This window comes from Siphateles boraxobius, unplaced genomic scaffold (assembly GCF_051911475.1).
Source record: "Siphateles boraxobius isolate OS27281-9 unplaced genomic scaffold, OSU_SipBor_1 116, whole genome shotgun sequence".
Classification (NCBI taxonomy): domain Eukaryota; kingdom Metazoa; phylum Chordata; class Actinopteri; order Cypriniformes; family Leuciscidae; genus Siphateles; species Siphateles boraxobius.
This window is the reverse complement of record NW_027508718.1, coordinates 67018-91738: the sequence shown is the minus strand read 5'-3', so window position 1 is coordinate 91738 and position 24721 is coordinate 67018. Positions and strand designations below refer to the sequence as shown.

The 24721-nt window shown below is 44.6% G+C and overlaps 26 non-coding genes across 26 annotated transcripts; all 26 read right to left on the bottom strand.

Moving 5' to 3' along the window:
- Positions 1-5673: 5673 nt before the first annotated feature.
- Positions 5674-5745, bottom strand: trnaq-uug (transfer RNA glutamine (anticodon UUG)). Its single transcript has one exon. It is a non-coding gene; the product is annotated as a tRNA-Gln (tRNA).
- A 90-nt stretch (positions 5746-5835) lies between these two features.
- trnaf-gaa (transfer RNA phenylalanine (anticodon GAA)) lies at positions 5836-5908 on the bottom strand. The gene has a single exon. It is a non-coding gene; the product is annotated as a tRNA-Phe (tRNA).
- A 309-nt stretch (positions 5909-6217) lies between these two features.
- On the bottom strand, positions 6218-6289 carry trnaq-uug (transfer RNA glutamine (anticodon UUG)). Its single transcript has one exon. It is a non-coding gene; the product is annotated as a tRNA-Gln (tRNA).
- A 793-nt stretch (positions 6290-7082) lies between these two features.
- On the bottom strand, positions 7083-7155 carry trnaf-gaa (transfer RNA phenylalanine (anticodon GAA)). The gene has a single exon. It is a non-coding gene; the product is annotated as a tRNA-Phe (tRNA).
- Positions 7156-7248: 93 nt separating this feature from the next.
- trnai-aau (transfer RNA isoleucine (anticodon AAU)) lies at positions 7249-7322 on the bottom strand. Its single transcript has one exon. It is a non-coding gene; the product is annotated as a tRNA-Ile (tRNA).
- Positions 7323-7410: 88 nt separating this feature from the next.
- Positions 7411-7482, bottom strand: trnap-agg (transfer RNA proline (anticodon AGG)). The gene has a single exon. It is a non-coding gene; the product is annotated as a tRNA-Pro (tRNA).
- A 742-nt stretch (positions 7483-8224) lies between these two features.
- Positions 8225-8296, bottom strand: trnaq-uug (transfer RNA glutamine (anticodon UUG)). The gene has a single exon. It is a non-coding gene; the product is annotated as a tRNA-Gln (tRNA).
- Positions 8297-8366: 70 nt separating this feature from the next.
- trnaf-gaa (transfer RNA phenylalanine (anticodon GAA)) lies at positions 8367-8439 on the bottom strand. The gene has a single exon. It is a non-coding gene; the product is annotated as a tRNA-Phe (tRNA).
- Positions 8440-8532: 93 nt separating this feature from the next.
- Positions 8533-8606, bottom strand: trnai-aau (transfer RNA isoleucine (anticodon AAU)). The gene has a single exon. It is a non-coding gene; the product is annotated as a tRNA-Ile (tRNA).
- Positions 8607-8693: 87 nt separating this feature from the next.
- trnap-agg (transfer RNA proline (anticodon AGG)) lies at positions 8694-8766 on the bottom strand. Its single transcript has one exon. It is a non-coding gene; the product is annotated as a tRNA-Pro (tRNA).
- A 2844-nt stretch (positions 8767-11610) lies between these two features.
- On the bottom strand, positions 11611-11683 carry trnaf-gaa (transfer RNA phenylalanine (anticodon GAA)). The gene has a single exon. It is a non-coding gene; the product is annotated as a tRNA-Phe (tRNA).
- A 309-nt stretch (positions 11684-11992) lies between these two features.
- trnaq-uug (transfer RNA glutamine (anticodon UUG)) lies at positions 11993-12064 on the bottom strand. The gene has a single exon. It is a non-coding gene; the product is annotated as a tRNA-Gln (tRNA).
- Positions 12065-12134: 70 nt separating this feature from the next.
- On the bottom strand, positions 12135-12207 carry trnaf-gaa (transfer RNA phenylalanine (anticodon GAA)). Its single transcript has one exon. It is a non-coding gene; the product is annotated as a tRNA-Phe (tRNA).
- A 93-nt stretch (positions 12208-12300) lies between these two features.
- Positions 12301-12374, bottom strand: trnai-aau (transfer RNA isoleucine (anticodon AAU)). Its single transcript has one exon. It is a non-coding gene; the product is annotated as a tRNA-Ile (tRNA).
- An 88-nt stretch (positions 12375-12462) lies between these two features.
- On the bottom strand, positions 12463-12534 carry trnap-agg (transfer RNA proline (anticodon AGG)). Its single transcript has one exon. It is a non-coding gene; the product is annotated as a tRNA-Pro (tRNA).
- Positions 12535-15631: 3097 nt separating this feature from the next.
- Positions 15632-15703, bottom strand: trnaq-uug (transfer RNA glutamine (anticodon UUG)). Its single transcript has one exon. It is a non-coding gene; the product is annotated as a tRNA-Gln (tRNA).
- Positions 15704-16070: 367 nt separating this feature from the next.
- trnaf-gaa (transfer RNA phenylalanine (anticodon GAA)) lies at positions 16071-16143 on the bottom strand. Its single transcript has one exon. It is a non-coding gene; the product is annotated as a tRNA-Phe (tRNA).
- A 93-nt stretch (positions 16144-16236) lies between these two features.
- trnai-aau (transfer RNA isoleucine (anticodon AAU)) lies at positions 16237-16310 on the bottom strand. Its single transcript has one exon. It is a non-coding gene; the product is annotated as a tRNA-Ile (tRNA).
- An 88-nt stretch (positions 16311-16398) lies between these two features.
- On the bottom strand, positions 16399-16470 carry trnap-agg (transfer RNA proline (anticodon AGG)). Its single transcript has one exon. It is a non-coding gene; the product is annotated as a tRNA-Pro (tRNA).
- Positions 16471-19928: 3458 nt separating this feature from the next.
- On the bottom strand, positions 19929-20000 carry trnaq-uug (transfer RNA glutamine (anticodon UUG)). Its single transcript has one exon. It is a non-coding gene; the product is annotated as a tRNA-Gln (tRNA).
- Positions 20001-20235: 235 nt separating this feature from the next.
- Positions 20236-20309, bottom strand: trnai-aau (transfer RNA isoleucine (anticodon AAU)). Its single transcript has one exon. It is a non-coding gene; the product is annotated as a tRNA-Ile (tRNA).
- An 88-nt stretch (positions 20310-20397) lies between these two features.
- Positions 20398-20469, bottom strand: trnap-agg (transfer RNA proline (anticodon AGG)). The gene has a single exon. It is a non-coding gene; the product is annotated as a tRNA-Pro (tRNA).
- A 3229-nt stretch (positions 20470-23698) lies between these two features.
- Positions 23699-23770, bottom strand: trnaq-uug (transfer RNA glutamine (anticodon UUG)). The gene has a single exon. It is a non-coding gene; the product is annotated as a tRNA-Gln (tRNA).
- Positions 23771-23840: 70 nt separating this feature from the next.
- On the bottom strand, positions 23841-23914 carry trnaf-gaa (transfer RNA phenylalanine (anticodon GAA)). Its single transcript has one exon. It is a non-coding gene; the product is annotated as a tRNA-Phe (tRNA).
- A 93-nt stretch (positions 23915-24007) lies between these two features.
- On the bottom strand, positions 24008-24081 carry trnai-aau (transfer RNA isoleucine (anticodon AAU)). The gene has a single exon. It is a non-coding gene; the product is annotated as a tRNA-Ile (tRNA).
- An 88-nt stretch (positions 24082-24169) lies between these two features.
- trnap-agg (transfer RNA proline (anticodon AGG)) lies at positions 24170-24241 on the bottom strand. Its single transcript has one exon. It is a non-coding gene; the product is annotated as a tRNA-Pro (tRNA).
- Between the last annotated feature and the right edge of the window lie 480 nt (positions 24242-24721).

Here is a 24721-nt window from a genome sequence, read left to right as displayed (position 1 = left end):
GAAAAAAGAAAAAAACGTACCCACTTACAGGGTTTGGCTGGAGACAAAATTTTTTGTGCCAGCTGTGAAGCAGATAAATGCTTCCCCCGCGCCAACAGGGCCTTCACATTGGTCGCCAGCAGTGGCCTGTTCTTAGTGGCAGTAGGTGGAGGAGGAACAGACACAGTGGCAGTGGGCACAGCAGCAGTGAGGAATCGACCCTCAGAGGTTCTTCGTAAAACCGGGTATGCATACATAATCTGAAAGGACACAGGCATAAACAGAACGTTACATAGCTGTCATATTCCAACTGAAAGTATTTTACTACATCATTTGTTTTTTATGTAATGAATTATTATAATATTATAATAATTAATGAATATTATTATTATTATTATGAGCATAAGCATTATTGTTTTTTATACAACTGTGAATCACTTTGAATTGCCTTGTGTACAAATTGTAAATAGTGTGATGAACTTATTAATAAGAAAATAAATAACACTTCTTGGTACAATCTTTCTGGTATCATGCCCTGCTTAAATCGTTTTGTTTTGTTTAGCTTTTGTGGCAGAGATTACTAAGAAACACCAAATATAACATAAAGGCGTTTATGACAATTCATAATAATATGATCATCAAACAGATCTAAAACTTAAAATGGTATATCAAATCGTTTTGGTATATCTTTTATAACGTAGTTGAGAATCATTTGTTGAAACAAAAAAACACTTGTTTTTGCCTATTCATGTCTTTTTAAATATGTATAACATAGTATTTAAAAAGATAACATAAATATGTATACTGGTGTATAACATAGTATAGTATAACATATATGAATTAAACTTTTTTTTTAAAGGTTTTAGTAAAAATCTTCTTGTGGTCAAAATAATGTAATGAATGACACAAAAAAATACTAAATTAACAACAACAAAAAAATGGTTTAAGGAGGATATAGCTTAATTAGCGGTCGGCTAATTATCTTGACAGTAGTGGCATGTTTTTTACTGTATATCATGGTAAAGTTGCAGGTTCACATGTACAGAAGAAAACGTGTGCTATTACACGCTAGCTAGCTTTATTGGCATGTTTAATTGTCTAAAAACAAACACTGTTTATGAATAAATAATGATCGATTAATAATAGCGGTCGCTGATTGGTCAAAAGTAAGCCACAGGAGCAGGGGGGGGGGGGGGGGGTCAGGGGGCAATATGCTCTCTATCGCCCACTAGAGGTGTCCGAAAACCACCTATTCCGTGGCAAGTAGGTAAGGTTCTTTTTATTAAAACCATTATATTCTTGATTGCTAATTGTCTAAAGTGCTCATTTTTACAAAGTCAATGAAGTGTTCGACCCTTTAGCTACAAAGCTTTACATTTCGTTGCTATTTCAGTAACCTAAATTTTATAATAACAAGAAGGTGATTTTTCCTGGCCAGAAAATAGCTTGTTTGGAATTATAAGAAAGAGATAATTTTTGTTGAAAATTGATGTTAATATTACGGCCGTTTGCTGGACAAACAGATTGTTCGATAACTAAATTAATTCCATTTAAGGTTATCTCATATAATCAATCTGTAATAAGACTATTGATATATTAATGACGAACCATAACCCATTATGGTGATCATTCATATATACAATCGATCTATTTTCAGCTTCGATAATTTAACTGTAATGTGCAATATATTAATCATTCATGATTAATTATTAAATTCCCTATATATAATTTGAGCTAATTTAATGTAAGACTCATTGTCGCTACATCTGTGTTGTGAAATAAAATAATATGTCATTTAAAAAAGACTGTTTTGTTTTATTTGTAATTGTTTGTAAAATATTGTTTAAGATTTACATACCTTGAGGAAGTTGTTCCTCAGCTTGTGAGGCTACAGTTGCCATCTCCAGGTCATCTTCCTCCTCAAAAAAATCCGTAGCAGCAGAGTCTGTAAAATAACATAAAACACTAAGCACATGTCACCAACACACTTGTATGCGTTAAGTGATACTCACCACATGTAAAGAGCTGTCTCCGGGCTGCGGACTCAGACGCAGGTGGTACACGTGGTCCTGCAGCTGTTGAACACGTATTTTCGTTAGACATATATACTGCATAATATATACTGTAATGATTTTAAAGCTTGCAAATCACTTACAGGGTTTGGCTGAGGACAAAATCTTCTGTGCCAGCTGTGAAGCAGATAAATGCTTCCCCCGCGCCAACAGGGCCTTCACATTGGTCGCCAGCAGTGGCCTGTTCTTAGTGGCAGTAGGTGGAGGAGGAACAGACACAGTGGCAGTGGGCACAGCAGCAGTGAGGACAGATGCAGTGGGCACAGTGGTGGTGGGCACGTGGGCTGGAGCCTGCCTCTTCAGCACGTATGCTTTGAAAAGGGCCATATTGGTGTTAGGCCTGGCCTTTGCCTTCTTCAGGTAGGTGATGAGAGCCTGGGCCTCCTTGCTTGGGTCCTCATACACCTCCTTCATTGACCTACCCTTAAAATCCCCAAACTCCACCATCAGACATCCAGAGTCTCCTGTCCTCTCGGCCTCCTGCAGCATGGCCTGTTTTTTCTGATACACCTCCACAGCCTCGTCTACCTCCCTGATCTGCGAGGTGTATCTGAGGAACAGGTGTTTGTTGGCCGACAGCGGGTTGTCCCTCTCCTCCTCCCCCAAAATGCTGCTGACCAGATAGCAGGCATACCCCAGTGAGTTCTCCAGCAGCCACAGGAACCTCTGACCCTGGTGTTTCCCAAACTGGATCTTGCAGTGAGCCAGAACCAGGTACTGGTCTCCAGGATTCCCTCCATTCTGCCTCACAAAGGCAGTGGCCTCAGCCAGGACCTCCTCCTTACACCTGGCCCTATCTGCCAACACGATCTCCCTCCTATTGGCCTCCTCAGTTGGCCCCATAAGGAGTCGACCCTCAGAGGTTCTTCGTAAAACCGGGTATGCATACATAATCTGAAAGGACACAGGCATAAACAGAACGTTACATAGCTGTCATATTCCAACTGAAAGTATTTTACTACAGCATTTGCTTTTTATGTAATAAATTATTATAATATTATAATAATTAATGATTATTATTATTATGAGCATAAGCATTATTGTTTTTTAGACAACTGTGAATCACTTTGAATTGCCTTGTGTACAAATTGTAAATAGTGTGATGAACTTATTAATAAGAAAATAAATAACACTTCTTGGTACAATCTTGCTGGTATCATGCCCTGCTTAAATCGTTTTGTTTTGTTTAGCTTTTGTGGCAGAGATTACTAAGAAACACCAAATATAACATAAAGGCGTTTATGACAATTCATAATAATATGATCATCAAACAGATCTAAAACTTAAAATGGTATATCAAATCGTTTTGGTATATCTTTTATAACGTAGTTGAGAATCATTTGTTGAAACAAAAAAACACTTGTTTTTGCCTATTCATGTCTTTTTAAATATGTATAACATAGTATTTAAAAAGATAACATAAATATGTATACTCGTGTATAACATAGTATAGTATAACATATATGAATTAAACTTTTTTTTAAAGGTTTTAGTAAAATATCTTCTTGTGCTCAAAATAATGTAATGAATGACAAAAATGAGGATGGAGGAATCGAATGAAAGCTTTTTTATACATTGGAATACTTGATCACTCGAGCGTCACTTCATAGCGTCATCAGCAGCGCTCAAAGGATCTGCCCTCATGTTGTTGCAGTTTGTTTATTTAAGAAATTCATAATAAATAATAATAAAGCAAGATACCCTGTTGAAATATGTGTAATGTGTGGTTTATATAAACTGCAAAGGTAAAGTATACTTTAAAACAGATTGTGACCGATGTGAAGGGGGAGGAGAATGTATACGTGCTTCACGTTTAGTCAATAAAACACTTCCGCATAGGATACAACTGTGTATCCTCGCTCATGACTCCTCTGAAAGCCTCCTCACTCCTCGAGGTGCAATTAGAGCAGTGTTTCCCAAACTTTTTTCAGTCGAGGCACCCTTTGAAAATTTAAAAAAAATTGTGGCACCCTACACTAGTGTTGTCACGATACTACTTTGATACTATACCTTGAAATGTATTGATTTTCAATACCACAGGGAATAACTGCCGTATATAGGCCTACTGTCATATAGATATTTTTTAATATTATCAATTTTTTTGTCCATCCATTTAAAGTCTAGGAAATCATTAATTTCTTCTGCAGAGATGACTTTACATGATGACATATTTAATTAAGGCTTTTATTCATAATTCAGCAAAACATTGCTCAATTACCATTGCAAATCTCACCTAAATGTTTGCTCACTCAGTGTAGGCCTATTTGTGTTTTTATATTGGGATAATTTTGTTATAATTGCACAAGATAGCTTGTTTTTAATATATTTTATAATGTAATAATTTCACAGTTAATCTCCAAATTAATGTATAAACAACATAAAGACAGTATATTTTAAATAATTGTTTAATGGCATCTTTTTTATGAATGAAGCCCAGTATCACTGATACCAATACTGCTACTGATGTCAGGAAATACACAGAAATTGAATAAAGTTATCAAACACTTTACAGTCTTCACTGCATAAATAATAAATTAAATATAGATGAATCCTTATTAAAGCTACAAGCGTTCTTTAGTCAAGAGCAGTGAGTAATTTTCTCTGTTACCTGTTCTTTGATTCTGTTGTCACTGCTGCACTTGTTTATCTCACACGCGTCCCATCTTCTCACAACTCTAATTTAAGATTTTAACTAATTTAAGACTGCTCTCATGAGGATACTCAACAAAACGGACATTTTGTCATAACTGTGTGTTATTATTCGTTCAAGCACGAAAGAGAAGTCGATTCTGGCACGCGATGCGCGTCGTCCTGTGTCAGCAGGACATTCACAGACAGCGCGTTCTCTTTTGTCTTTTCGCGGTTGCATGGTTTAAAAGCATTTGCATGAATAAGAACGTGATTATATAATGTAAGGCTAGCCAAAGGATGACAGAAAAAACGGGTGCTGCGTTAATTGTGTTTAAATCTTTTTTAACGCGTAAAACTGAAAAACATTAATCGCACGCGTTACCGTTGACAGCAGTACGGACATAACCGATGTGTTTGTAAATATGCGGCAAGACGGACGTTGTGACAATGGTTCGTGTGTATTTGACCGTAAGCGCAACAAGCCATGAAAAAGAGGCAGCTTTATGTGTGGACGCTGGGAATGAAGCACGAGAATGAAATCATGAGGAACCCCCGCAATTCAACGAACGCGGAAAACTTATGAGTTGCATTTTTTATTATAAATTTGTGTGCATTATTTGTTGTTATTAGACGATGCGAGAATGATGATACATTTATTATTATTTTTTTTACACATTTTAGCAATTTAAAAATGTTTAATGGAGTTTTTACACGGCACCCCTGCTCTCGCCAGAAGGCACCCCAGGGTGCCGCGGCACCCCGTTTGGGAAACGCTGAATTAGAGAATTGAGATGTCCTTCAAGATGGCTGAGCTCGATCGGTTTCCGGGTCATAGGATGGAGGACAGAGGAACGAGGAGACGAGGAGGGATATTGAGAAGCACCCTATGTTTCCCCAATTCCGACTCGGTTTGAGAGTGCCAATTTCACCGCCACGTCAGCAGTTGCGCATCACCTCTGTTTTTTCCCTCCCTTCCGCGAAGAACCTAAAAAGGTTCTACCGAGATTTGAACTCGGATCGCTGGATTCAAAGCCCAGAGTGCTAACCATTACACCATGGAACCAACACACCCTCCCAGCTGTTTGTCTGAGAGGGAGATAGCGATGAGGCTAGGTGGAATCAGGTAGCCTAAAGGAGGCGGGCGTGGTTCCTCTGCCGAAACCCGAGATTGAACCAGGGACCTTTAGATCTTCAGTCTAACACTCTCCCAACTGAGCTATTTCGGCCAGGTACTTGTGCTGTTTAGCCTGGCAAATGAAGGTCCCACCGAGATTTGAATTCGGATCACTGGATTCAGAGCCCAGAGTGCTAACCCTTACACCATGGAACCTCGGCGTGTGTCAACTTTTCCCATGAGGTACAGAGATTTAAGTCATTCAGTCCAGAACCCCGATAGCAAGGAGCGAAAGAAGCCTTTGCTTTTTAAGCCCATGTTTCCCCAATTCCGACTCGGTTTAAGAGTGCCAATTTCACCGCCACGTCAGCAGTTGCGCATCACCTCTGTTTTTCCCCTCCCTTCCGCAAAGATCCTAAAAAGGTTCCACCGAGATTTGAACTCGGATCGCTGGATTCAAAGCCCAGAGTGCTAACCATTACACCATGGAACCAACACACCCTGCTAACTGGCTGTCTTACCCCTTTTCCACCAAAAAAGAACTGGTTCGGAACTGGTGCTGGTTCAAAGTTAGTTCGGAGTTGGTTCAACTTGCGAACCTTCTCAGAACCGGTTTGTTTTCCCACTGACTAGAGCGCCCAGCGAACGACGTCGTTACGTCACTGTGTACGTCGCCATACAGAAACGCTAGCAAGTACATTATTTTGGGATTATCTCTAACTTGTGTACCATGAAGGCTTTAAAAACAATTGAAATAAGTAAGTCTTTTAATCTTTTCCTTTGATATGTAATCATTTCTGATTAGTTATGTACCTCTGTCTTGTGTCTTTTTTCTTTCCGTTTATTTGTTCTATGTTTTGACTGTTTTCTTCTTTGCTTACATAATGTTTTCAATAAAAAAATAAAATTTAAAAAAAGCTAGAAACGCTTGCGCCAACTTCAAGCATAATAATTACAATGGTGGACTACATCGTGTTTCTGCAAATGTTTCTCCTGGCTTTGCGGTCATAAAATATGTTTAGGACACATCTAAACCCGCCCCCAGCCCCCGACGTAAGCATGACACGGTGGTAAAAGAACGGTTCTCTGGTTCTAGTCCAGCAAAGAGTTGGTGCCGCTTTGGAACCAGTTTTCCTGGCCGAGAACCGGTTCTTTGGCTGTCGAAACACAAAGAACCGGTTCGCGAGTAGGCACCGGCTCCGAACCGGCTCTCAAAATGCTTTGGTGGAAAAGGGGTATCTGAGAGGTGGAATCAGGTAGACTAAAAGAGGGGGAGGTTGTTCCTCTGCCGGAACCCGGGATTGAACCAGGGACCTTTAGATCTTCAGTCTAACGCTCTCCCAACTGAGCTATTTCGGCCAGGTACTTGTGCGGTTTGGCCAGCATGGATGTATGGGAGACCGCCCGTCATTTTCGAGAAGAGCAGAGCGAAGGTCCCAGAGAGAAAATGATTGGCCCGTACGGGGATCGAACTCGCAGCCTTGGCGTTATTAGCGCCACGCTCTAACCAACTGAGCTAACCAGCCTCTCTCTGGCACATTTTATCCCCAATTGCTCAGAAATATCCTGGTTGCCCTAATAAGGCTGAAGAGATTAAAAGCAAAGCTGAATAATGGGCTCGTCCGGGATTTGAACCCAGGACCTCTCGCACCCTAAGCGAGAATCATACCCCTAGACCAACGAGCCGAAACATACATCCTCCCTGCTGCTGTCGGGCCGAAAACATTTCAGCTTCCATGGCTTAAAGCGCAATTTTTTGATTAAATCAACAATTAAAAGGTAGCCAGTGCAAAGTTTCCAGCACAGAGGAAATGCGGCCTCTTTTTTTATGGTCATTGGAAATCACGCTGCAGGACCTGCACACAAATAATGAGAAGCTTACTTACAGGAGCCTGGTCTGCAACACTGGACCCAGTTGATGTTGCAGGAGCAGAGGCAGCACTTGGCTGGACAGAAGGCTGTGGAGGAGACTGCAGAGGAGGCTGAGCAGGGCGCAGAGGAGGAGACTGCAGAGGAGGCTGGGCAGGGCGCAGAGGAGGAGACTGCAGAGGAGGCTGGGCAGGGCGCAGAGGAGGAGACTGCAGAGGAGGCTGGGCAGGGTGCAGAGGAGGAGACTGCAGAGGAGGCTGGGCAGGGCGCTGTTTGTTGTCCGACAGCGGGTTGTCCCTCTCCTCCTCCCCCAAAATGCTGCTGACCAGATAGCAGGCATACCCCAGTGAGTTCTCCAGCAGCCACAGGAACCTCTGACCCTGGTGTTTCCCAAACTGGATCTTGCAGTGAGCCAGAACCAGGAACTGGTCTCCAGGATTCCCTTTTTAAGCCCATGTTTCCCCAATTCCGACTCGGTTTGAGAGTGCCAATTTCACCGCCATGTCAGCAGTTGCGCATCACCTCTGTTTTTCCCCTCCCTTCCGCAAAGATCCTAAAAAGGTTCCACCGAGATTTGAACTCGGATCGCTGGATTCAAAGCCCAGAGTGCTAACCATTACACCATGGAACCAACACACCCTGCTAACTGGCTGTCTGAGAGGTGGAATCAGGTAGACTAAAAGAGGGGGAGGTTGTTCCTCTGCCGAAACCCGGGATTGAACCAGGGACCTTTAGATCTTCAGTCTAACGCTCTCCCAACTGAGCTATTTCGGCCAGGTACTTGTGCGGTTTGGCCAGCATGCATGTATGGGAGACCGCCCGTCATTTTCGAGAAGAGCAGAGCGAAGGTCCCAGAGAGAAAATGATTGGCCCGTACGGGGATCGAACCCGCAGCCTTGGCGTTATTAGCACCACGCTCTAACCAACTGAGCTAACAAGCCTCTCTCTGGCACATTTTATCCCCAATTGCTCAGAAATATCCTGGTTGCCCTAATAAGGCTGAAGAGATTAAAAGCAAAGCCGAATAATGGTCTCGTCCGGGATTTGAACCCGGGACCTCTCGCACCCTAAGCGAGAATCATACCCCTAGACCAACGAGCCGAAACATACATCCTCCCTGCTGCTGTCGGGCCGAAAACATTTCAGCTTCCATGGCTTAAAGCGCAATTTTTTGATTAAATCAACAATTAAAAGGTAGCCAGTGCAAAGTTTCCAGCACAGAGGAAATGCGGCCTCTTTTTTTGTGGTCATTGGAAATCACGCTGCAGGACCTGCACACGAATAATGAGAAGCTTACTTACAGGAGCCTGGTCTGCAACACTGGACCCAGTTGATGTTGCAGGAGCAGAGGCAGCACTTGGCTGGACAGAAGGCTGTGGAGGAGACTGCAGAGGAGGCTGAGCAGGGCGCAGAGGAGGAGACTGCAGAGGAGGCTGGGCAGGGCGCAGAGGAGGAGACTGCTGAGGAGGCTGGGCAGGGCGCAGAGGAGGAGACTGCAGAGGAGGCTGGGCAGGGTGCAGAGGAGGAGACTGCAGAGGAGGCTGGGCAGGGCGCTGCAGTCCTGTGGGTGGCTGTAGTGAGGATGGTCCTGGTGCAGAGGGACAGGGGTTGAAAGCCTTGCTGGAAAGATGGGAGTTGCTCTTTCCAGTGGACAGGAAGCTCTGCAGGCGACTGGGACACCTGGCCAGGGGTCCACAATGCTGGAGGAGCAGGATAAGGGGCAGGAGCAGGGGCAGTAGCACGAGCCGGGGCAGGAGCAGGGCCTCTCGAGCCTGCAGTGGCTGGAGAAAAAAGAAAAAACTTACCCACTTACAGGGTTTGGCTGGAGACAAAATCTTTTGTGTGTCTCTTTTTAGTGGCAGTAGGTGGAGGAGGAACAGACATAGTGGCAGTGGGCACAGCAGAAGTGAGGACAGATGCAGTGGGCACAGTGGTGGTGGGCACGTGGGCTAGAGCCTGCCTCTTCAGCACGTATGCTTTGAAAAGGGCCATATTGGTGTTAGGCCTGGCCTTTCCCTTCTTCAGGTAGGTGATGAGAGCCTGGGCCTCCTTGCTTGGGTCCTCATACACCTCCTTCATTGACCTACCCTTAAAATCCCCAAACTCCACCATCAGACATCCAGAGTCTCCTGTCCTCTGGGCCTCCTGCAGCATGGCCTGTTTTTTTCTGATACACCTCTACAGCCTCGCCTACCTCCCTGATCTGCGAGGTGTATCTGAGGAACAGGTGTTTGTTGTCCGACAGCGGGTTGTCCCTCTCCTCCTCCCCCAAAATGCTGCTGACCAGATAGCAGGCATACCCCAGTGAGTTCTCCAGCAGCCACAGGAACCTCTGACCCTGGTGTTTCCCAAACTGGATCTTGCAGTGAGCCAGAACCAGGAACTGGTCTCCAGGATTCCCTCCATTCTGCCTCAAAAAGGCAGTGGCCTCAGCCAGGACCTCCTCCTTACACCTGGCCCTCCCTGCCAACACGATCTTCCTCCTATTGGCCTCCTCAGTTGGCCCCATAAGGAGTCGACCCTCAGAGGTACTTCGTAAAACCGGGTATGCATACATAATCTGAAAGGACACAGGCATAAACAGAACGTTACATAGCTGTCATATTCCAACTGAAAGTATTTTACTACATCATTTGTTTTTTATGTAATTAATTATTATAATATTATAATAATTAATGAATATTATTATTATTATGAGCATAAGCATTATTGTTTTTTATACAACTGTGAATCACTTTGAATTGCCTTGTGTACAAATTGTAAATAGTGTGATGAACTTATTAATAAGAAAATAAATAACACTTCTTGGTACAATCTTGCTGGTATCATGCCATGCTTAAATCGTTTTGTTTTGTTTAGCTTTTGTGGCAGAGATTACTAAGAAAAACCAAATATAACATAATGGCGTTTATGCCAATTCATAATAATATGATCATCAAACAGATCTAAAACTTAAAATGGTATATCAAATCGTTTTGGTATATCTTTTATAACATAGTTGAGAATAATTTGTTGAAACAAAAAAACACTTGTTTTTGCCTATTCATGTCTTTTTAAATATGTATAACATAGAATTTAAAAAGATAACATAAATACGGATACTGGTGTATAACATAGTATAGTATAACATATATGAATTAAACTTTTTTTTAAAGGTTTAAGTAAAATATCTTCTTGTGCTCAAAATAATGTAATGAATGACAAAAATGAGGATGGAGGAATCGAATGAAAGCTTTTTTATACATTGGAATACTTGATCACTCGAGCGTCACTTCATAGCGTCATCAGCAGCGCTCAAAGGATCTGCCCTCATGTTGTTGCAGTTTTTTTATTTAAGAAATTCATAATAAATAATAATAAAGCAAGATACCCTGTTGAAATATGTGTAATGTGTGGTTTATATAAACTGCAAAGGTAAAGTATACTTTAAAACAGATTGTGACCGATGTGAAGGGGGAGGAGAATGTATACGTGCGTCACGTTTAGTCAATAAAACACTTCCGCATAGGATACAACTGTGTATCCTCGCTCATGACTCCTCTGAAAGCCTCCTCACTCCTCGAGGTGCAATTAGAGAATTGAGATGTCCTTCAAGATGGCTGAGCTCGATCGGTTTCCGGGTCATAGGATGGAGGACAGAGGAACGAGGAGACGAGGAGGGATATTGAGAAGCACCCTATGTTTCCCCAATTCCGACTCGGTTTGAGAGTGCCAATTTCACCGCCACATCAGCAGTTGCGCATCACCTCTGTTTTTTCCCACCCTTCCGCGAAGAACCTAAAAAGGTTCTACCGAGATTTGAACTCGGATCGCTGGATTAAAAGCCCAGAGTGCTAACCATTACACCATGGAACCAACACACCCTCCCAGCTGTCTGTCTGAGAGGCAGATAGCGATGAGGCTAGGTGGAATCAGGTAGCCTAAAGGAGGCAGGCGTGGTTCCTCTGCCGAAACCCGAGATTGAACCAGGGACCTTTAGATCTTCAGTCTAACACTCTCCCAACTGAGCTATTTCGGCCAGGTACTTGTGCTGTTTAGCCTGCCAAATGAAGGTCTCACCGAGATTTGAATTCGGATCACTGGATTCAGAGCCCAGAGTGCTAACCCTTACACCATGGAACCTCGGCGTGTGTCAACTTTTCCCATGAGGTGCAGAGATTTAAGTCATTCAGTCCAGAACCGCGATAGCAAGGAGCAAAATAAGCCTTTGCTTTTTAAGCCCATGTTTCCCCAATTCCGACTCGGTTTGAGGGTGCCAATTTCACCGCCACGTCAGCAGTTGCGCATCACCTCTGTTTTTCCCCTCCCTTCCCCAAAGATCCTAAAAAGGTTCCACCGAGATTTGAACTCGGATCGCTGGATTCAAAGCCCAGAGTGCTAACCATTACACCATGGAACCAACACACCCTGCTAACTGGCTGTCTGAGAGGTGGAATCAGGTAGACTAAAAGAGGGGGAGGTTGTTCCTCTGCCGAAACCCGGGATTGAACCAGGGACCTTTAGATCTTCAGTCTAACGCTCTCCCAACTGAGCTATTTCGGCCAGGTACTTGTGCGGTTTAGCCAGCATGGATGTATGGGAGACCGCCCGTCATTTTCGAGAAGAGCAGAGCGAAGGTCCCAGAGAGAAAATGATTGGCCCGTACGGGGATCGAACCCGCAGCCTTGGCGTTATTAGCGCCACGCTCTAACCAACTGAGCTAACCGGCCTCTCTCTGGCACATTTTATCCCCAATTGCTCAGAAATATCCTGGTTGCCCTAATAAGGCTGAAGAGATTAAAAGCGAAGCCGAATAATGGGCTCGTCCGGGATTTGAACCCGGGACCTCTCGCACCCTAAGCGAGAATCATACCCCTAGACCAACGAGACGAAACATACATCCTCCCTGCTGCTGTCGGGCCGAAAACATTTCAGCTTCCATGGCTTAAAGCGCAATTTTTTGATTAAATCAACAATTAAAAGGTAGCCAGTGCAAAGTTTCCAGCACAGAGGAAATGCGGCCTCTTTTTTGTGGTCATTGGAAATCAAGCTGCAGGACCTGCACACGAATAATGAGAAGCTTACTTACAGGAGCCTGGTCTGCAACACTGGACCCAGTTGATGTTGCAGGAGCAGAGGCAGCACTTGGCTTGACAGAAGGCTGTGGAGGAGACTGCAGAGGAGGCTGAGCAGGGCGCAGAGGAGGAGACTGCAGAGGAGGCTGGGCAGGGCGCAGAGGAGGAGACTGCAGAGGAGGCTGGGCAGGGCGCAGAGGAGGAGACTGTAGAGGAGGCTGGGCAGGGTGCAGAGTGAGGACAGATGCAGTGGGCACAGTGGTGGTGGGCACGTGGGCTAGAGCCTGCCTCTTCAGCACGTATGCTTTGAAAAGGGCCATATTGGTGTTAGGCCTGGCCTTTGCCTTCTTCAGGTAGGTGATGAGAGCCTGGGCCTCCTTGCTTGGGTCCTCATACAGCTCCTTCATTGACCTACCCTTAAAATCCCCAAACTCCACCATCAGACATCCAGAGTCTCCGGTCCTCTGGGCCTCCTGCAGCATGGCCTGTTTTTTTTCTGATACACCTCTACAGCCTCGCCTACCTCCCTGATCTGCGAGGTGTATCTGAGGAACAGGTGTTTGTTGTCCGACAGCGGGTTGTCCCTCTCCTCCTCCGCCAAAATGCTGCTGACCAGATAGCAGGCATACCCCAGTGAGTTCTCCAGCAGCCACAGGAACCTCTGACCCTGGTGTTTCCCAAACTGGATCTTGCAGTGAGCCAGAACCAGGAACTGGTCTCCAGGATTCCCTCCATTCTGCCTCAAAAAGGCAGTGGCCTCAGCCAGGACCTCCTCCTTACACCTGGCCCTCCCTGCCAACACGATCTTCCTCCTATTGGCCTCCTCAGTTGGCCCCATAAGGAGTCGACCCTCAGAGGTTCTTCGTAAAACCGGGTATGCATACATAATCTGAAAGGACACAGGCATAAACAGAACGTTACATAGCTGTCATATTCCAACTGAAAGTATTTTACTACATCATTTGTTTTTTATGTAATTAATTATTATAATATTATAATAATTAATGAATATTATTATTATTATTATTATGAGCATAAGCATTATTGTTTTTTATACAACTGTGAATCACTTTGAATTGCCTTGTGTACAAATTGTAAATAGTGTGATGAACTTATTAATAAGAAAATAAATAACACTTCTTGGTACAATCTTGCTGGTATCATGCCATGCTTAAATCGTTTTGTTTTGTTTAGCTTTTGTGGCAGAGATTACTAAGAAACACCAAATATAACATAAAGGCGTTTATGCCAATTCATAATAATATGATCATCAAACAGATCTAAAACTTAAAATGGTATATCAAATCGTTTTGGTATATCTTTTATAACATAGTCGAGAATCATTTGTTGAAACAAAAAAACACTTGTTTTTGCCTATTCATGTCTTTTTAAATATGTATAACATAGTATTTAAAAAGATAACATAAATATGTATACTGGTGTATAACATAGTATAGTATAACATATATGAATTAAACTTTTTTTTTTAAAGGTTTTAGTAAAAATCTTCTTGTGGTCAAAATAATGTAATGAATGACACAAAAAAATACTAAATTAACAACAACAAAAAAATGGTTTAAGGAGGATATAGCTCAATTAGCGGTCGGCTAATTATCTTGACAGTAGTGGCATGTTTTTTACTGTATATCATGGTAAAGTTGCAGGTTCACATGTACAGAAGAAAACGTGTGCTATTACACGCTAGCTAGCTTTATTGGCATGTTTAATTGTCTAAAAACAAACACTGTTTATGAATAAATAATGATCGATTATACAGTCGTGAAGAATAGACTTACCTGTTGCAAAGATTGCAAAGATGACGATAATAATAGCGGTCGCCGATTGGTCAAAAGTAAGCCACAGGAGCAGAGCCAGGAGAGAAACGCGATTGGTCAAAAGTAAGCCACAGGAGAGAAAGGCGATTGGTCAAAAGTAAGCCACAGGAGAGAAACACGATTGGTCAAAAGTAAGCCACAGGAGAGAACGTGATTGGTCAAAAGTAAGCCACAGCAGAGAAACACGATTGGCTCACGTGGGCTTACTTTGGCTCAATTGGTAGGAAGCAGTAGGCGCAAGCGAGAGGTAGTGGGATCGATGCCTGCATTCTCCAGTGCTGTCCATCCTTTTTACGCCCCCCTTCAAGGGGCACTACCTAGATGAGCTCTTGCGGCTCAGTGCTGCCGAAAACGTTTTTTCGAAACGAGGTACTGCACAGATTCCTGGCAAAAGCAGTTCCCACCGAGATTTGAACTTGGATCGCTAGATTCAGAGCCCAGAGTGCTAACCATTACACCATGGAACCTTGGCGTGTGTCAACTTTTCCCATGAGCAGCAGAGATTTAAGTCATTGAGTCCAGAAGCACGATAGCAAGGATTTAAGTCATTGAGTCCAGAAGCACGATAGCAAGGAGCAAATGAAGCCTTTGCTTTTTAAGCCCATGTTTCCCCAATTCCGACTCGGTTTGAGAGTGCCAATTTCACCGCCACGTCAGCAGTTGCGCATCACCTCTGTTTTTTCCCTCCCTTCCGCAAAGAACCTAAAAAGGTTCCACCGAGATTTGAACTCGGATCGCTGGATTCAAAGCGCAATTTTTTCATTAAATCTACAATTAAAAGGTAGCCAGTGCAAAGTTGCCACCACAGAGGAAATTCGGCCTGTTTTTTTGTGGTCATTGGAAATCACGCTGCAGCACCTGCACACGTGCTAGGGATCGCGCCTCGCTCAATATACTCAAATGGTAGAGCGCTTGCTTAGCATGCGAGAGGTAGCGGGATCGATGCCTGCATTCTCCAGTGCTGTCCATCCTTTTTACGCCCCCCTTCAAGGGGCACTACCTAGATGAGCTCTTGCGGCTCAGTGCTGCCGAAAAAGTTTTTTCGAACGAGGTACTGCACACATTCCTGGCAAAAGCAGGTCCCACCGAGATTTGAACTCGGATCGCTGGATTCAAAGCCCAGAGTGCTAACCATTACACCATGGAACCTTGGCGTGTGTCAACTTTTCCCATGAGCAGCAGAGATTTAAGTCATTGAGTCCTGAAGCACGATAGCAAGGAGCAAATGAAGCCTTTGCTTTTTAAGCCCATGTTTCGCAAATTCCGACTCGGTTTGAGAGTGTCAATTTCACTGCCATGTCACCAGTTGCGCATCACCTCTGTTTTTTCCCTCCCTTCCGCAAAGAACCTAAAAAGGTTCCACCGAGATTTGAACTCGGATTGCTGGATTTAAAGCCCAGAGTGCTAACCATTACACCATGGAACCAACACACTCTGCTAGATGGCTGTTTGAGAGGCAGATAGCGATGAGGCTAGGTGGAATCAGGTAGACTAAAAGTGGCAGACATGGTTCCTCTGCCGAAACCCGGGATTGAACCAGGGACCTTTAAATCTTCACTCTAACGCTCTCCCAACTGAGCTATTTCGGCCAGGTACTTGTATGGTTTAGCCAGCAGGGATCTCTGGGAGACCGCCCGTCATTTTCGAAAAGAGCAGAGCGAAGGTCCCAGAGAGAAAATGAGTGGCCCGTACGGGGACCGAACCCGCGACCTTGGCGTTATTAGCACCACGCTCTAACCAACTGAACTAACCGGCCTCTCTCTGGCACATTTTATCCCCAATTTCTCAGAAATATCCTGGTTGCCCTAATCAGGCTGAAGAGATTAAAAGCAAAGCCTAATAATGGGCTCGTCCGGGATTTGAACCCGGGACCTCTCGCACCCTAAGCGAGAATCATACCCCTAGACCAACGAGCCGAAACGTACATCCTGGTTACTGCTGCTAGGACGGAAACATTTCAGCTTCCATGGCTTAAAGCGCAATTTTTTGATTAAATCTACAATTAAAAGGTAGCCGGTGCAAAGTTTCCAGCACAGAGGAAATGCGGCCTCTTTTTTTGTGGTCATTGGAAATCACGCTGCAGGACCTGCACACGAATAATGAGAAGCTTACTTACAGGAGCCTGGTCTGCAACACTGGACCCAGTTGATGTTGCAGGAGCAGAGGCAGCACTTGGCTGGACAGAAGGCTGTGGAGGAGACTGCAGAGGAGGCTGAGCAGGGCGCAGAGGAGGAGACTGCAGAGGAGGCTGGGCAGGGTGCAGAGGAGGAGACTGCAGAGGAGGCTGGGCAGGGCGCAGAGGAGGAGACTGCAGAGGAGGCTGGGCAGGGCGCTGCAGTCCTGTGGGTGGCTGTAGTGAGGATGGTCCTGGTGCAGAGGGACAGGGGTTGAAGGCCTTGCTGGAAAGATGGGAGTTGCTCTTTCCAGTGGACAGGAAGCTCTGCAGGTGACTGGTACACCTGGCCAGGGGTCCACAATGCTGGAGGAGCAGGATAAGGAGCAGGAGCAGGGGCAGTAGCACGAGCCGGGGCAGGAGCAGGGCCTCTCGAGCCTGCAGTGGCTGGAGAAAAAAGAAAAAAACTTACCCACTTACAGGGTTTGGCTGGAGACAAAATCTTTTGTGCCAGCTGTGAAGCAGATAAATGCTTCCCCCGCGCCAACAGGGCCTTCACATTGGTCGCCAGCAGTGGCCTGTTCTTAGTGGCAGTAGGTGGAGGAGGAACAGACACAGTGGCAGTGGGCACAGCAGCAGTGAGGAATCGACCCTCAGTGGTTCTTCGTAAAACCGGGTATGCATACATAATCTGAAAGGACACAGGCATAAACAGAACGTTACATAGCTGTCATATTCCAACTCAAAGTATCTTACTACATCATTTGTTTTTTATGTAATGAATTATTATAATTAATTGTAAATAGTGTGATGAACTTATTAATAAGAAAACAAATAACACTTCTTGGTACAATCTTGCTGGTATCATGCCATGCTTAAATCGTTTTGTTTTGTTTAGCTTTTGTGGCAGAGATTACTAAGAAACACCAAATATAACATAAAGGCGTTTATGCCAATTCATAATAATATGATCATCAAACAGATCTAAAACTTAAAATGGTATATCAAATCGTTTTGGTATATCTTTTATAACATAGTTGAGAATCATTTGTTGAAACAAAAAAACACTTGTTTTTGCCTATTCATGTCTTTTTAAATATGTATAACATAGTATTTAAAAAGATAACATAAATATGTATACTGGTGTATAACATAGTATAGTATAACATATATGAATTAAACTTTTTTTTTAAAGGTTTTAGTAAAAATCTTCTTGTGGTCAAAATAATGTAATGAATGACACAAAAAAATACTAAATTAACAACAACAAAAAAATGGTTTAAGGAGGATATAGCTTAATTAGCGGTCGGCTAATTATCTTGACAGTAGTGGCATGTTTTTTACTGTATATCATGGTAAAGTTGCAGGTTCACATGTACAGAAGAAAACGTGTGCTATTACACGCTAGCTAGCTTTATTGGCATGTTTAATTGTCTAAAAACAAACACTGTTTATGAATAAATAATGATCGATTAATAATAGCGGTCGCCGATTGGTCAAAAGTAAGCCACAGGAGCAGGGGGGGGGGGGGGGGGGGTCAGGGGGCAATATGCTCTCTATCGCCCACTAGAGGTGTCCGAAAACCACCTATTCCGTGGCAAGTAGGTAAGGTTCTTTTTATTAAAACCATTATATTCTTGATTGCTAATTGTCTAAAGTGCTCATTTTTACAAAGTCAATGAAGTGTTCGACCCTTTAGCTACAAAGCTTTACATTTCGTTGCTATTTCAGTAACCTAAATTTTATAATAACAAGAAGGTGATTTTTCCTGGCCAGAAAATAGCTTGTTTGGAATTATAAGAAAGAGATAATTTTTGTTGAAAATTGATGTTAATATTACGGCCGTTTGCTGGACAAACAGATTGTTCGATAACTAAATTAATTCCATTTAAGGTTATCTCATATAATCAATCTGTAATAAGACTATTGATATATTAATGACGAACCATAACCCATTATGGTGATCATTCATATATACAATCGATCTATTTTCAGCTTCGATAATTTAACTGTAATGTGCAATATATTAATCATTCATGATTAATTATTAAATTCCCTATATATAATTTGAGCTAATTTAATGTAAGACTCATTGTCGCTACATCTGTGTTGTGAAATAAAATAATATGTCATTTAAAAAAGACTGTTTTGTTTTATTTGTAGTTGTTTGTAAAATATTGTTTAAGATTTACATACCTTGAGGAAGTTGTTCCTCAGCTTGCGAGGCTACAGTTGCCATCTCCAGGTCATCTTCCTCCTCAAAAAAATCCGTAGCAGCAGAGTCTGTAAAATAACATAAAACACTAAGCACATGTCACCAACACACTTGTATGCGTTAAGTGATACTCACCACATGTAAAGAGCTGTCTCCGGGCTGCGGACTCAGACGCAGGTGGTACACGTGGTCCTGCAGCTGTTGAACACGTATTTTCGTTAGACATATATACTGCATAATATATACTGTAATGATTTTAAAGCTTGCAAATCACTTACAGGGTTTGGCTGGAGACAAAATCTTTTGTGCCAGCTGTGAAGCAGATAAATGCTTCCCCCGCGCCAACAGGGCCTTCACATTGGTCGCCAGCAGTGGCCTGTTCTTAGTGGCAGTAGGTGGAGGAGGAACAGACACAGTGGCAGTGGGCACAGCAGCAGTGAGGACAGATGCAGTGGGCACAGTGGTGGTGGGCACGTGGGCTGGAGCCTGCCTCTTCAGCACGTATGCTTTGAAAAGGGCCATATTGGTGTTAGGCCTGGCCTTTGCCTTCTTCAGGTAGGTGATGAGAGCCTGGGCCTCCTTGCTTGGGTCCTCATATACCTCCTTCATTGACCTACCCTTAAAATCCCCAAACTCCACCATCAGACATCCAGAGTCTCCTGTCCTCTCGGCCTCCTGCAGCATGGCCTGTTTTTTCTGATACACCTCCACAGCCTCGCCTACCTCCCTGATCTGCGAGGTGTATCTGAGGAACAGGTGTTTGTTGGCCGACAGCGGGTTGTCCCTCTCCTCCTCCCCCAAAATGCTGCTGACCAGATAGCAGGCATACCCCAGTGAGTTCTCCAGCAGCCACAGGAACCTCTGACCCTGGTGTTTCCCAAACTGGATCTTGCAGTGAGCCAGAACCAGGATCTGGTCTCCAGGATTCCCTTTTTAAGCCCATGTTTCCCCAATTCCGACTCGGTTTGAGAGTGCCAATTTCACCGCCACGTCAGCAGTTGCGCATCACCTCTGTTTTTCCCCTCCCTTCCGCAAAGATCCTAAAAAGGTTCCACCGAGATTTGAACTCGGATCGCTGGATTCAAAGCCCAGAGTGCTAACCATTACACCATGGAACCAACACACCCTGCTAACTGGCTGTCTGAGAGGTGGAATCAGGTAGACTAAAAGAGGGGGAGATTGTTCCTCTGCCGAAACCCGGGATTGAACCAGGGACCTTTAGATCTTCAGTCTACTGTCTCCCAACTGAGCTATTTCGGCCAGGTACTTGTGCGGTTTGGCCAGCATGGATGTATGGGAGACCGCCCGTCATTTTCGAGAAGAGCAGAGCGAAGGTCCCAGAGAGAAAATGATTGGCCCGTACGGGGATCGAACCCGCAGCCTTGGCGTTATTAGCGCCACGCTCTAACCAACTGAGCTAACAAGCCTCTCTCTGGCACATTTTATCCCCAATTGCTCAGAAATATCCTGGTTGCCCTAATAAGGCTGAAGAGATTAAAAGCAAAGCAGAATAATGGGCTCGTCCGGGATTTGAACCCGGGACCTCTCGCACCCTAAGCGAGAATCATACCCCTAGACCAACGAGCCGAAACATACATCCTCCCTGCTGCTGTCGGGCCGAAAACATTTCAGCTTCCATGGCTTAAAGCGCAATTTTTTGATTAAATCAACAATTAAAAGGTAGCCAGTGCAAAGTTTCCAGCACAGAGGAAATGCGGCCTCTTTTTTTGTGGTCATTGGAAATCACGCTGCAGGACCTGCACACGAATAATGAGAAGCTTACTTACAGGAGCCTGGTCTGCAACACTGGACCCAGTTGATGTTGCAGGAGCAGAGGCAGCACTTGGCTGGACAGAAGGCTGTGGAGGAGACTGCAGAGGAGGCTGAGCAGGGCGCAGAGGAGGAGACTGCAGAGGAGGCTGGGCAGGGCGCAGAGGAGGAGACTGCAGAGGAGGCTGGGCAGGGCGCAGAGGAGGAGACTGCAGAGGAGGCTGGGCAGGGTGCAGAGGAGGAGACTGCAGAGGAGGCTGGGCAGGGCGCTGCAGTCCTGTGGGTGGCTGTAGTGAGGATGGTCCTGGTGCAGAGGGACAGGGGTTGAAAGCCTTGCTGGAAAGATGGGAGTTGCTCTTTCCAGTGGACAGGAAGCTCTGCAGGCGACTGGGACACCTGGCCAGGGGTCCACAATGCTGGAGGAGCAGGATAAGGGGCAGGAGCAGGGGCAGTAGCACGAGCCGGGGCAGGAGCAGGGCCTCTCGAGCCTGCAGTGGCTGGAGAAAAAAGAAAAAACTTACCCACTTACAGGGTTTGGCTGGAGACAAAATCTGTTGTGTGTCTCTTTTTAGTGGCAGTAGGTGGAGGAGGAACAGACATAGTGGCAGTGGGCACAGCAGAAGTGAGGACAGATGCAGTGGGCACAGTGGTGGTGGGCACGTGGGCTAGAGCCTGCCTCTTCAGCACGTATGCTTTGAAAAGGGCCATATTGGTGTTAGGCCTGGCCTTTCCCTTCTTCAGGTAGGTGATGAGAGCCTGGGCCTCCTTGCTTGGGTCCTCATACACCTCCTTCATTTACCTACCCTTAAAATCCCCAAACTCCACCATCAGACATCCAGAGTCTCCTGTCCTCTGGGCCTCCTGCAGCATGGCCTGTTTTTTTCTGATACACCTCTACAGCCTCGCCTACCTCCCTGATCTGCGAGGTGTATCTGAGGAACAGGTCTTTGTTGTCCGACAGCGGGTTGTCCCTCTCCTCCTCCACCAAAATGCTGCTGACCAGATAGCAGGCATACCCCAGTGAGTTCTCCAGCAGCCACAGGAACCTCTGACCCTGGTGTTTCCCAAACTGGATCTTGCAGTGAGCCAGAACCAGGAACTGGTCTCCAGGATTCCCTCCATTCTGCCTCAAAAAGGCAGTGGCCTCAGCCAGGACCTCCTCCTTACACCTGGCCCTCCCTGCCAACACGATCTTCCTCCTATTGGCCTCCTCAGTTGGCCCCATAAGGAGTCAACCCTCAGAGGTTCTTCGTAAAACCGGGTATGCATACATAATCTGAAAGGACACAGGCATAAACAGAACGTTACATAGCTGTCATATTCCAACTGAAAGTATTTTACTACATCATTTGTTTTTTATGTAATTAATTATTATAATATTATAATAATTAATGAATATTATTATTATTATTATGAGCATAAGCATTATTGTTTTTTATACAACTGTGAATCACTTTGAATTGCCTTGTGTACAAATTGTAAATAGTGTGATGAACTTATTAATAAGAAAATAAATAACACTTCTTGGTACAATCTTGCTGGTATCATGCCATGCTTAAATCGTTTTGTTTTGTTTAGCTTTTGTGGCAGAGATTACTAAGAAAACCCAAATATAACATAAAGGCGTTTATGCCAATTCATAATAATATGATCATCAAACAGATCTAAAACTTAAAATGGTATATCAAATCGTTTTGGTTTTTCTTTTATAACATAGTTGAGAATCATTTGTTGAAACAAAAAAACACTTGTTTTTGCCTATTCATGTCTTTTTAAATATGTATAACATAGAATTTAAAAAGATAACATAAATATGTATACTGGTGTATAACATAGTATAGTATAACATATATGAATTAAACTTTTTTTTAAAGGTTTTAGTAAAATATCTTCTTGTGCTCAAAATAATGTAATGAATGACAAAAATGAGGATGGAGGAATCGAATGAAAGCTTTTTTATACATTGGAATACTTGATCACTCAAGCGTCACTTCATAGCGTCATCAGCAGCGCTCAAAGGATCTGCCCTCATGTTGTTGCAGTTTGTTTATTTAAGAAATTCATAATAAATAATAATAAAGCAAGATACCCTGTTGAAATATGTGTAATGTGTGGTTTATATAAACTGCAAAGGTAAAGTATACTTTAAAACAGATTGTGACCGATGTGAAGGGCGAGGAGAATGTATACGTGCGTCACGTTTAGTCAATAAAACACTTCCGCATAGGATACAACTGTGTATCCTCGCTCATGACTCCTCTGAAAGCCTCCTCACTCCTCGAGGTGCAATTAGAGAATTGAGATGTCCTTCAAGATGGCTGAGCTCGATCGGTTTCCGGGTCATAGGATGGAGGACAGAGGAACGAGGAGACGAGGAGGGATATTGAGAAGCACCCTATGTTTCCCCAATTCCGACTCGGTTTGAGAGTGCCAATTTCACCGCCACGTCAGCAGTTGCGCATCACCTCTGTTTTTTCCCTCCCTTCCGCGAAGAACCTAAAAAGGTTCTACTGAGATTTGAACTCGGATCGCTGGATTCAAAGCCCAGAGTGCTAACCATTACACCATGGAACCAACACACCCTCCCAGCTGTCTGTCTGAGAGGCAGATAGCGATGAGGCTAGGTGGAATCAGGTAGCCTAAAGGAGGCGGGCGTGGTTCCTCTGCCGAAACCCGAGATTGAATCAGAGACCTTTAGATCTTCAGTCTAACACTCTCCCAACTGAGCTATTTCGACCAGGTACTTGTGCTGTTTAGCCTGGCAAATGAAGGTCTCACCGAGATTTGAATTCGGATCACTGGATTCAGAGCCCAGAGTGCTAACCCTTACACAATGGAACCTCGGCGTGTGTCAACTTTTCCCATGAGGTGCAGAGATTTAAGTCATTCAGTCCAGAACCGCGATAGCAAGGAGCAAAATAAGCCTTTGCTTTTTAAGCCCATGTTTCCCCAATTCCGACTCGGTTTGAGAGTGCCAATTTCACCGCCACGTCAGCAGTTGCGCATCACCTCTGTTTTTCCCCTCCCTTCCGCAAAGATCCTAAAAAGGTTCCACCGAGATTTGAACTCGGATCGCTGGATTCAAAGCCCAGAGTGCTAACCATTACACCATGGAACCAACACACCCTGCTAACTGGCTGTCTGAGAGGTGGAATCAGGTAGACTAAAAGAGGGGGAGGTTGTTCCTCTGCCGAAACCCGGGATTGAACCAGGGACCTTTAGATCTTCAGTCTAACGCTCTCCAAAACTGAGCTATTTCGGCCTGGTACTTGTGCGGTTTGGCCAGCATGCATGTATGGGAGACCGTCCGTCATTTTCGAGAAGAGCAGAGCGAAGGTCCCAGAGAGAAAATGATTGGCCCGTACGGGGATCGAACCCGCAGCCTTGGCGTTATTAGCGCCACGCTCTAACCAACTGAGCTAACCAGCCTCTCTCTGGCACATTTTATCCCCAATTGCTCAGAAATATCCTGGTTGCCCTAATAAGGCTGAAGAGATTATAAGCAAAGCCGAATAATGGGCTCGTCCGGGATTTGAACCCGGGACCTCTCGCACCCTAAGCGAGAATCATACCCCTAGACCAACGAGCCGAAACGTACATCCTGGTTACTGCTGCTAGGACGGAAACATTTCAGCTTCCATGGCTTAAAGCGCAATTTTTTGATTAAATCTACAATTAAAAGGTAGCCGGTGCAAAGTTTCCAGCACAGAGGAAATGCGGCCTCTTTTTTTGTGGTCATTGGAAATCACGCTGCAGGACCTGCACACGAATAATGAGAAGCTTACTTACAGGAGCCTGGTCTGCAACACTGGACCCAGTTGATGTTGCAGGAGCAGAGGCAGCACTTGGCTGGACAGAAGGCTGTGGAGGAGACTGCAGAGGAGGCTGAGCAGGGCGCAGAGGAGGAGACTGCAGAGGAGGCTGGGCAGGGCGCAGAGGAGGAGACTGCAGAGGAGGCTGGGCAGGGCGCAGAGGAGGAGACTGCAGAGGAGGCTGGGCAGGGTGCAGAGGAGGAGACTGCAGAGGAGGCTGGGCAGGGCGCTGCAGTCCTGTGGGTGGCTGTAGTGAG